The following is a 12,198-nucleotide window of genomic DNA, read 5'->3' as shown; positions in this document are numbered from 1 at the left end:
ACATTTCCGTAATATTGTTCTCTCTGATAATCACACTTATGCAAAAATAGCTAATGCACATAGGAAACTATAGTTGAATGAGTACAATGTAATTGTATGACAATTACAGTAGTAAATCATTGTCAAAGTGATGTAAATGTCTTTAAAATATAAACTTTCATAAGAATTTAGGTAGATATTTAGGCTATTCTTGTAATTGTACCACAATTCTCAAGACCTTTTTACTCTATAATAACCAACACAAATGATGCCTGAATCTGTATGGGAAAATATTTTTAATGAAGACAATGATAACTAAATATATATTAGCCTGTGAAGTTCAATGTTACCAAGCCTTTGAATGACATTACATTTCTTCTGTTGGCTTTTATCTCAACCATTAAAATATGAAATATAAGAAACAGCTTTCACATGAAAATTTAGCATTATGTAAGTTTATATCATAATAGACTCTCCCTTGTAGAAATGTGAATGAATAAAATATATTCCTGTCTTTGTGAATGTAAAATAATATTGTATTTATCTACACTATAGACTGAGAGATTATTTCAAAGTTATTATAGCTAAAACATAATGTGATTATTGGAATAAATCTTTCCTCATATTATACAGCATAGATATGCTTTCTAGCTTTAAATTTCAAAATGCCCACTAACATTTTTCTAATTCACACTTGTATTGAAATTAAAATCAAGCAGATAGAGGGAAGATAAGCTGATAGAAAATTATTTACCCACTTTAAAATTAGACCGTACAATAGTAACTATAAAGGTAATCAAAATTGAAATATTGAAAAAATATTTAGGCAATAATCCAGAACAGGACTATGTATTTTGTCTAAAATATGGTCAGTATAGGAAACCATACATGGACACATATTCACATACATATACAAATACACTCATATGCACTGACATATAAACATATGTGCATCCAAACTAATGCACACATATGTACACAAAATGTTAGGTACTGGGAATTAATGAGACACCTGAAGATGCTTATGCATCTATAAGTGGTAAATAATCAGATACATAGAATTAGAAAGAGCCAAGAGAGAGAAAAAAGAATTCCTTTCAAGGATCATCATGCAAGCATTTTAAGTAATATTGATGAGTATTATAGTAGAACTGAGAGGGCTGTGCCTGACTGACTCCATGACTTGCTCCAAACTGCCATTTCAAGAATCTAGGCCTATGTTTCTGTTTCTTAGAATTGAGAAAATCTAGGCAAGTCAGTTCCTGGAAAACCCACAGCCCATGGGCAGCTAATCAAGAGCTACCTCCAGCTGTTCTGAGGCAAAAACAGTCACTCAGAATAAATCAGCAGATTTCAAGCCTCCTACCCCTCACCCCCCCGCCCAGCAACAATTCTGGAAAGTCCCCAGAGCCCTTACATTCCCAAAGACACCCGCAACCCTAGAGGTCAAGCCAACTAATCAAGATAAAAGGTTACCTAACCAACCCTGGAATCCCATCCCCTAATTTACTTTAAATTGAGCCTGTGAGGTCACTTCCTGGTCTTTGTTTCAATGAATGATAGAACAATACACGCAGGATTTCTACAGAATTAAAGCTCTTTGTTTTCACAGGCTATTTGAGTCTGGCTTATTCCTTGGCAATTCACAGACGCTTACAGAACTACATCTAAAGCATTCCTAGTTTTAAGCACATCTTTTAAAAGTATACATTTTTTAAGATACTAGTATACTTCATTTTGCAACGATCTCTCATATAGCAGTGATCATTGCTCTATGGTTTGGATAAATTTTTAGGTCAAGGACTTTAAAACAGAATTAATAGTACGAACCCGGTATTTATGTAATTGTGCATAAACTCAAAATTACACCCACAATTGTACATATTGAACAAATAGTGATTATTATTAACGACATTAATTATGCTGCTTTGTAACAGTCTTCCTCTCCTGAGTGCTCACATTAATTTGTGATGGAGTTGCAGAGCTTTGTGTATACTCTTCAATAACTTAGGAGAGCAGGTTAAAAAGGTTAAGATTTGTCATGCTGCTTTTGAAATGAATGGTTATTACTATAAGAGGCAGTGTTTTGGGTAATGAAATTACTGGAGAATTATAAAACGGAAATAACAAACAATGTGAAAAATGAAATTTCTGATTGGTCAAGGCCCAAAATCTCCTTGAAATGAGAACTTAAATAAATCATACCGGCCAGATAAGAAGATTTAATTAGACAATGAAAAAAACTAAATTAGAATGGTAAAGTTAACTATGAATTGAGAGACAAAATGTCAGATCGTTCCTGTTTGAAAAAAGAAATCTGAAATCAAATGTTTGAAATGTCTAATTACAGGAGGATGGGGAGGCTGCCAATACAAACATCTATTGCTCCACGGTATTTCAGTGATGGGCCCTGGGAGGCAACACCTGCAGCCAAAGTGAAAAAGCTAAAGTGCCACTGGCCTTGAATAAACAAAAAGAACTCTCTTTTCGTGGCTTTGAGTGAAAATTAACGAACGAAATTATGCTGAAACACAACAAATAAGACTCTGGAATATAAGTGAAGTTACAAAATTAGAGTGTTTTGAAAAACAGTGTTAGTCATAAAATGATGGATGCACCTGCTTTCACAATTCAGATAAACCACACTGCCTCCAGTAATACTCATCTTTGTTTGGAGCACTGGAGAGAAGAAAGGAAGCACATTTCTGGTTGATATTTTCTTAGAAATAATTTTTCTTGACCATTTTTCATGTACATTGACAAAATAAGTTTTGAAATGAATTTTGTAAGAGATCTGCATGATAGTTACTAGGTTTGGGATTCTAAAAATGACCTGACTTAATATCATAATTTTTAAAAAGGTAGTTCTAATGTATAATGCATCACATTATAGAAACTCATAGATATCACTTTTGAAGTGCTTTCAAATCATATCCTCACCACTGCAAGGCATATGCATACAATGAGAAAGCAAATACCTGCGCTCATGCCTCTTCGCATTCAAAACAGTTTTCCGGCAGCATAAGAAAAGCTATGCAATTGTGTCATACTTCAGTAAATGCTTCACAGAAATTATATTTTTCATAACATAGGCTACAGTTTATACTTTGTTTTGTCCACTTGTGTCTTGAGACAGTTTTACATACTCCAGGCTGGAACTCTCCTTGCATCTCATATTAGTCTGGAATTTCTGATCTACCTACAATGTCTCTCAGGTTTTATAATAGCAGAAGCATCATACTGGTCCTGTCAATACAAGTGACAAAGAACTCACCTAGGATGCTGGGTTATCTCCTCTCAAAAATCCACACACTGGAAGAAGTAATGACTACAAGTTGCCCACAACATCTATACACATGTTGTGGTCTGTTTACACATACACATACACACACACACACACACACACTCACACACACACACACACACACACACACACACACACACACACACACAGATTGTGTGCACACACAGACACACAGAAACACATATTCATGCATGTTTACACACATGCAGCAGAGCAAAAAAATATATTTAAAAATTGTTCAATCAACATTGATGTTTATATACTTGTGAACATCTCTGTACACTGTGGAAAAGCAAGCCAATGAAAAAATATATTAGTAAGACATCTTTTCTTACCTTCAACTCTTAGCAATTTTATTTTAATTTAAAAGTTCCAAAAATGGTAGAGACAGGCAGTCACTGCACATACCCTACAAATGGGACTGTAGCTATGGCAATCAAATATGGCTTATAAATAATTGATCATTCAAATTTGAGTAATGCAGTCCATCTAGGAAAGATAAGCGAACATAAAAACATGGCAGGAGGTTGGTACTTTTCCTCCTACCAACCCAAGTCTCCCCCATGGACATCCTCCTCCACCTTTCTCTTATGTGCCAATGGAAGCTAGCAAAGCAGTCACTGGAGAGTAAGCTTGACTTTATAGTGATTTTATAAAGAAGCTGAAATTCACCAGTTCACAAGCACCAAGACAGCTAAATTACTCATGAAATAATTGGAATGTTTCATTGCTTTGCATCATTTTATCTTAATAGATTAACCTTAACTTTCACAAAGCTTTTATCACCAAACCTTAACCTAACTAAACCAAACCATTTCCAGGTGCCTATTTAGGCACTAAGGGGACTATGGGAACTCAAACACAACTCCTACAGCTGTAAGGCTAATGGTGTAGCAAGAGCTATGTTTAATATACTGGACCATGTAGATTAAGAGAAAAATAAACTATCAAAAACATAAAATAAATTAAAGGAGTAGTGAAGTGGAAATGTCTAGTTTCTTTGGAAAGTCAGTTATGTCAAATGATGTTTTGCTGCAGCACACAGGGGAAAACATGTCTTGCTAAAGCAAACACGTGAAAAAATGTTTTCCTGAAGCAGACACAGGTGGAAGGATGCTTGGATACAGCAAACATGTGAAAGGAACCTGATGAAGGAGTAATAAATATGACCCCACAGACAGTGGGAGATGAGCACTGAGCATTGGTTCTGTTGGCTCTGCTTCTCTATTGTTCACTAAAGACACACATTTATTGGTTTGCCTTATATAGCATTGTTGAGCTCTACTTGCGGTAACATTGTCATAGAGTGAATCTCACCAAAAACTGCTTGTGAGGTTCCTGTGTCTTTTTGCCTCTTCTGTGGCCTTGGGCCTATTTATGAGCCTTGTGGTTTCTTCAGGATCGAACTGCAGCTGCTAGTTTGTACATGGTGTCTGCCTGCTGAGAAGACTGAACTGTACCTTCTTGCTCTTGACTGGTGTCTATCCGCCAGGAGTACTGAATTATAGCTGCTGATTTGTATTTGGTTTTTGCTACAGAACTGAACTGCTGACAAAGAAGACTGAGCTCTTTCCCAAAGAACCATTGCTAAACAGGTCTATTTCCCTTGTTTAGAAAACATTTAAATGTTTCTAAAAAATGTTCCTAAAAACATTTCTCTTCCACTACCTCTGCTGGGTGGTGGACTAGTGGAGAGGTTAAATGATTTTTGAAATAGGCTGAGAAAGTTGTATGCCTATAAAGTAGAAGAATGTTTATAGTTCATGCCTCGATGATATTCAAGACTAGAAAAGAAACCCTGAGCGGAGTTCCTGTTCTTAAATGTTTTTAAAAGTGAAACGTGTTATCAGTATGGTAATGTAATCATACAAGGGCACCAAATCACACAAAAAGTCTAAGACTAGAACATATCTTTCTGCCTCAAAATAATTTTTAGGATTTTAAGTACTTGTAAGTTGCGACTAATAGTATCTTAGTGTTTCAGTTGCTGTGATAAAACACAATGACCAACGGTAACTTGGGCTGGAATTCATTTATTTCATCTTATAATCTGAGTAATAGTCTATCATGGAGGTAAGTAAGGGCAGAAGCTGAAGCAATAGCCAAGAAGGAGGATGTCTTACTGATTTGCCTCACCGTGCATTGCTCAGCTTGCTCTCCCACAGCAGCAGCGCTAAGCCCTCTCAGAGCAGTCACTAATTGCCTACCGGCAATTTGATGGAGGCATTTTCTCAATTAAGAACCTCTCTTCTCAGATATACTTAGGTTTCTGTCAAGTTGACAGAACTAACCAACAACACAGTTGCTTTTATTGTCACTGTGACCAGACACTTGGCACAAAGGCAACTACAGAAGGATGGGTTTATTTTGACTCACAGTTCAGAGGACTCTGGTCCATCATTGCAGAGAAGTCCTCATCTCGGCAGTGTGAGCAGCTAATCTCATTGGGCCCCGTGAAGTAAGGGGAGATGAATGCTGGACCTCTACTCCCTTTCTCTGGTTTACTTTTTATAAAGTCGGTGTCTCCAGCCTGTGATTTGGTGTTACTCACATTCAGGGTGTGTTTTTCTCAGTATATGCTTTCTCAGAATTATAGATTCATACATATATGTATATGAATCTACATAAAATGCATATATTTGTATATGTGTGTATATGCTTTTAAGTGCGTATATATGTATACATGTATAAAATTATGGCTGCCATAGAATTTTAAACCTCAGGCCACTAAACAAATTTTAGAATCCTGTATTTCAATATTTTTCCAATTAAACAAAATAGTCATGTGTTATCAAGAGACTCTTTCTTTAGATACAGTTGAGGCTTCACATTAGGCTGGTGAGTTGGGACACCAAATAATTCACTGGCTGCCAAGCCTGTTTACCTAGCTTCAATTCTTGGGACTCAAATGGTAGAAGAAAAGAACCATCTTCTGCAAGTTGTTCTTTGACCTGCCTCCACATGTGTGTAAAAGTACATAATCACCCAAACCCACACAAGCTAAATAAGCATAATAAAAACATAAATTAAAAATTGTTAAAAAGTATAATTTCATTGGCTATGGATATGATCCAAGCCTGACAAGGCAAGGTACCTTTAACAGATTGAAGCCTATCATATAACATAGAGTAGGTGGGGAAAATAACCAAGTATCTGTTCTTTAATGTTTTAGAATTAGGGAAATCTAAGATTAGTGTGCCAGTATGGTAATGTTCTTCATGATGGTCTTTGTTCTGGTATTTACATGGCAAGCTTGCTAGGTGTTCTGACTTGGAAATAACCTTCTCTCTGTTTTGTTTGTTTTATCTCAATTGCTATTCTGTCCACTGTGACAAAATAATAAGATCAAGGCAACTTACAGAAGAAAGTTTATTCTGACTTATGGTTCCAGAGAGATGAGATTTAGCATGGCTGGGGACAAGGCATCAGGCACATGTTCAGAGCAGGGAGCTGAGAGTTCACATCCTTTAGCGCAAGCATAAAACAAAAAGAGAAGGAAAGAGAGAGACAGAGACAGAGAGACAGAGAGAGACAAAGATGTAACAGGAAGTGGGGCAGGACTATAAATACTCAAAACTCACTCCCCAGTGATCTATTACTGTTAACTTTCAAAAGTTTCACCACCTACACAAACATTGCCACCAACTGCTTGCCAAGTGTCAGAATATACAGTCATTCCACACTTGGGCCTGAATATACAACAAAGTTTCCACCTCTAAATTCCAACTTACTTGACATTAGGGCTTCAACATAGAAATAAGAGAAGAAAGTCACAAAATTCTTAGCATACTATAAATAAACTTCATACCAGTAGAACACAGCACAGGACTGGGTGGTCAGTATGAACCGCACACTTAATCTTACCATAAAAACAAAAACAAAACAAAACAAAAAAGGCTAAGATGTATGTATATCAAGGAAAATAGAATGTCTATAAACATTGCAATTTTAGAAAATTGTTTTTATTGCTGTACAATTTTGGTCATTTAAAGAACATAGAGTATGGGGATGGAAAAATGGCTTAATTCTCTTGTAGAAGACTTATGTTTAATTCCCAGCACTGAGATGGCAGCACACAATAATTGGTAACTTGAGTTTAGGGGTGTCTGACACCTTCTTCTGATTTCTGCTGACACCAGACATACACATGGTGCACTGACATATATTAAGGCAGAAAAAATCCTATATCTATAAAACATAGCAATCATTTAAAGAATAGTCTAAAGTACATGGAATATGACATCTCATCATGAGTATTTAAATGTATTAAATAGATTAATAGCTATTTTAAATCATAACATATATACGTGCTTGTGTGTTCTATTTATGGAGTACTGTTTATAATATTTTCACTTTTTAAAAAATCTGTGAACTGAAAGCCTAATATATGTATAAATCTGTAAATTGTATACATTTACATAGGCCTCAATATCATTAATTTAAATTATTTTAAACATTAATTTGATATTTCTTTTTACTTTTATATTGATACCAAATAATAAAATGATGTTATAAAATAATTTCATAATGAGGTAGGTATCTTATGTCAAGTAAGTAAAATATCTTTAAGGATACTCACAGTGTTCAATAAGGAGGAATCTGTAACAGACTCTTAGCTAAGAGGGAAAAAAAACACCTAACAAAATTGAAAAATATCATTCTCTTTGTTACTGCATTGTAGGATCAAATCTCTGGTGGGATTAAGGAGAAAACTGAGTGTTTTACATTTTTCTTGGAGAAAAGAAAATGAAGTCGTTTAAAATCCTCGGAAATACTGTCTAGTGTCTTAGCTCCCTGGGCATTCATTGGGATTACTTTATTGAGCTACATAAACTCTAAAATGGAATTGAAAATGGCAGGCCCAACAGACCACTGCATTGTAACAAAAATACTGACTGTTAAGATACACTTAAAATCTCACCACGGAGATGTAGGCATATAGCTCTGGCAAGATAGCATGGTACCAATGTAACTGACTTTCATTCTTAATATTCATAGTTTAAATGTGGCTGATTGGTGTAATTTCTATATTTGACATTAACACACATGCTTATTGGGAAAACAAACTTTTTTGGTTTTTTTTTTTTTTTCTTTGAGACAGGTTTTCTCTGTATAGCCCTGGCTGTCCTGGAACTCCTTCTGTAGACCAGGTTGGCCTCGAACTCAGACATCAACCTGCCGAAAACAAGCTTTCTTTTTATTAGATATATTCTTTATTTACATTTCAAATTTTGTCACCTTTCCTGGTCTCCCCCCTCCCTGAAAATCCCATAAGCCCCCTTCCCTCCCCCTGTTCCCCAATCAACCCCCTCCTGCTTCCCTGTCCTGGTATTCATCAACACTGAGACAACGAACTTTTCCAGGACCATGGGCCTCTCCTCCCTTTGCTGTCTAACAAGGCCATCCTCTGCTGACTATGTGTCTGGAGCCATGGGTAACTCCAGGTGTACCCTTTTGTTGATGGTTTTGTCCCTGGGAGCTCTGGGAGTCCTGGGTGACTCATGTTGTTGTTCCTACTATAGTGCTGCAAAGTCCTTCAGTTCCTTGGGTCCTTTCTCTAGCTCCTCCATTGGGGACCCTCTGCTCAGTTCAATGGCTGACTGACAGTGTCCCCCTCTGTATTTGTCATGCACTAGCATATCCTCCCAGATGACAGCTATATCCAGCTCTAGTCAGCAAGCACTTGTGGGCATCTATGATAGTGTCTGGGTTTTGTAACTGTATATGTGATAGATCCCTAGATGAGGCAGTCTCTGGATGGTCTTTCACCCAGACCACTTCACACTTTGTTTCTGTATCTCTTACATTGGGTATTTTGTTCCCTTTTCTAAAAAGGACCACAGTATTCATACTTTGTTCTTCCTTCTTCTTGGGCATCATTTGATATGTGAAATGAGACTTGGGTATTCCAAGCTTCTGGGCTAATAACCACCTTTCAGTGAATGCATACCATGTGGGTTCTTTTGTGATTGGGTTACTTCACTCAGGATGATATTTTCCAGTTCCATCTATTTACCTAAGAATTTCATGAATTCATTGTTTTTAATAGCTAGGTAGTATTTCGTTGTGTAAATATACCACATTTTCTATATCTATTTCTCCACTGAGGGACATCTGGGTTCATTCCAGCTTCTGGATTTATGTAGAGGTCCATGATCAACTAAGCTTGAGGACTTGAGCTTAGTACAGGAAATAAGAATAGATTGAATTGCATTCCTCTGCATGCTAGCTGCCAATTGATCCAGCACCATTTGTTGAAAAGGCTATCATTTTTCCATTGGATGGTTGTAGCCCCTTTGTCAAAGATCAAGTGACCATAGGTGTCTGGGTTCATTTCTATGTCTTCAATACCAATTGACACAGGCCTGTCACTGTATCAATACCATGCAGATTTTAACACTATTGCTCTGTAGTACAGCTTGAGGTCTGGGATACTGATGCCCCCAGAAGTTCTTATAATGTTGAGAGTAAATTTCACTATCCTGGGTTTTTTATTATTCCAGATGAATTTGAGAATTGTTATTTCTAATTCTATGAAGAATTGAGATGGAATTTTGATGGGAATTGTATAGAATCTGTAGATTGCCATTTGGCAAGGTTGGCATTTTTACTATATTAATCCTGCCAATCCAAGAGCGTGGGAGATCTTTCCATCTTCTGAAGTCCTCGATTTCTTTCTTTAGAGACTTGAAGTTCTTGCCATACAGATCTTTCACTTGTTTGGTTAGAGTCACACCAAGATACTTTATATTGTTTGTGACTATTGTGAAGGGTGTTGGTTCCCTAATTTCTTTCTCAGCCTCTTTATCCTTTGAGTATAGGAAAGCTACTGATTTGTTTCAGTTAATTTTAAATCTGGCCACTTTGCTGAAGTTGTTTATTAGCAGTAGGAGTTCTCTGGTGGTGATTTTGGGTTGCTTAAGCACATTATTATATCATCTGCAAATAGTAATAATTTGACTTCTTCCTTTCCAATTTATATCCCTTTGACCTCCTTTTGTTTTCTAATTGCTCTAACAGGAACTTCAAGTACTATATTGCATAAATATGGAGAGAGAGGGCAGCCTTGTCTAGTCCCTGATTTTAGTGGATTGCTTCAAGTATCTCTCCATCAAGTTTGATGTTGGCTACTGCTTTGCTATATACTGCTTTTACTATGTTTAAGTATGAGCCTTGAATTCCCGTTTTTTCTAAGACTTTTAACACAAAAGGATGGTGAATTTTGTCAAATGCATTTTCAGCACCTAATGAAATGTCCATGTGGTTTTTTGTTTATGTAGTGGATAGCATTGATGGATTTCTGTATATTGAACCATTCCTGCATCCCTGGGATAAATCATACTTGTTCATGGTGAATGATCATTTTGATGTGTTCTTGGATTTGGTTGGCAAGAATTTTATTGAATATTTTCCCATCAATATTCATAAGGGGAACTGGTTTGAAGTTGTCTTCCTTTGTTGGATCTTTGTGTGATTTTGGTATCAGCGTAATTGTGGCTTCACAGAAGGAGTTAGGTAGTGTTCCCTCTGTTTCTAGTTTGAGGAATAGTTTGAAGATTATTGGCGTTAGGTCTTTTTTGAAGGACTGATAGAATTTTGCACTAAAACCATCTGGTCCTGTGCTTTTTTTTTATTTGGAGACTTTTAATGACCACTTCTAGTTCTTTAGGGGTTATGGGACTGTTTAGATGATCTATATGATCCTGATTTAACTTTGGTATTTGATATCTGTCTTGGAAATTGCCATTTCATCCAGATTCTCCAGTTTTGTTGAGTATAGACTTTTGTAGTAGCATCTGATGATTTTTTGAATTTCCTCAGTTTCTGTTGTTATATCTCCCTTTTCATTTCTGAATTTGTTCATGTGGATACTGTATCTGTGCCCTCTGGTTAGTCTGGCTAAGGGTTTATCTATCTTGTTGATTTTTTCAAAGAACCAGCTCCTGGTTTTGTTGATTCTTTGTATGGTTCTTTTTGTTTCTACTTGGTTGATTTCAGCCCTGAGTTTGATGATTTCCTGCTGTCTACTCCTCTTGTGTATATTTGCTTCTTCTGTTCTAGAGCTTTCAGGTGTGCTGTTAAGCTGCTAGTATATGCTCTCTCCAGCCTCTTTTTGGAGGCACTCAAGAGCTGTGAGTTTTCCTATTATTCTATAATCAACCTCTTATAGACCACAGACCTTTATATATGATGTCTAAGAAATGGCTGTGTAAATAAAGTTTGTTTCAAACTTTTGAACTCTAATTTCAATTCCCAGCTTTAAAATTTAGTATAACAAAAGCCCCTCCCACTAGAAAGAATTCTCATATAGGATTTAAGAAAAGAGTTTTATTCAGACATAAAGATCATTATTTGTTTTATAATTTAATTAATTGGTGCTTAATATCTCTGTAGGTAATTTATTTCGTGCAGATAACTAGTACGAAACAGTTTTTTTCCTTCAAATAGAAGAACAGAAAGTGGCCAGACTTGATTTTAAAGGTGACTTTTTTTTTCTGATAATATTATAGCGGCCCTGGTAGCCTCTTTTCTCCTTCCCATTTATTACTATAATTAATGATACTTGAAGTCTTTATACAGTTTTTCTTCAGGGTATTTCAAAACATGATAGGATTGTTTATGCCTCTTTTGAAGGTATAAAAATATTTTCTCAATAACTTAAAATATTAATCATAGACAACCTTATCCTTTATTCAAGGACACTGGTATGACTCGGGGTTAAAACTCAGGACTGTGACCAACTTTACTGTTTGCATTGCACAAATTGACACCACATTCTGTAGCATCATAAATACCTGAAAAGGAATGCAGGGAATTCCTTGTTTAAAACTAGTATTGTAATTTTGTGACAATAAAACTATTATTTTTCCTAGTGAAAGATATGATAAAATGTGCAATAAATTCATTATGAAATA

This window comes from Apodemus sylvaticus, chromosome 9, assembly GCF_947179515.1.
Source record: "Apodemus sylvaticus chromosome 9, mApoSyl1.1, whole genome shotgun sequence".
NCBI lineage: Eukaryota > Metazoa > Chordata > Mammalia > Rodentia > Muridae > Apodemus > Apodemus sylvaticus.
This window is presented reverse-complemented; position numbering follows the sequence as displayed.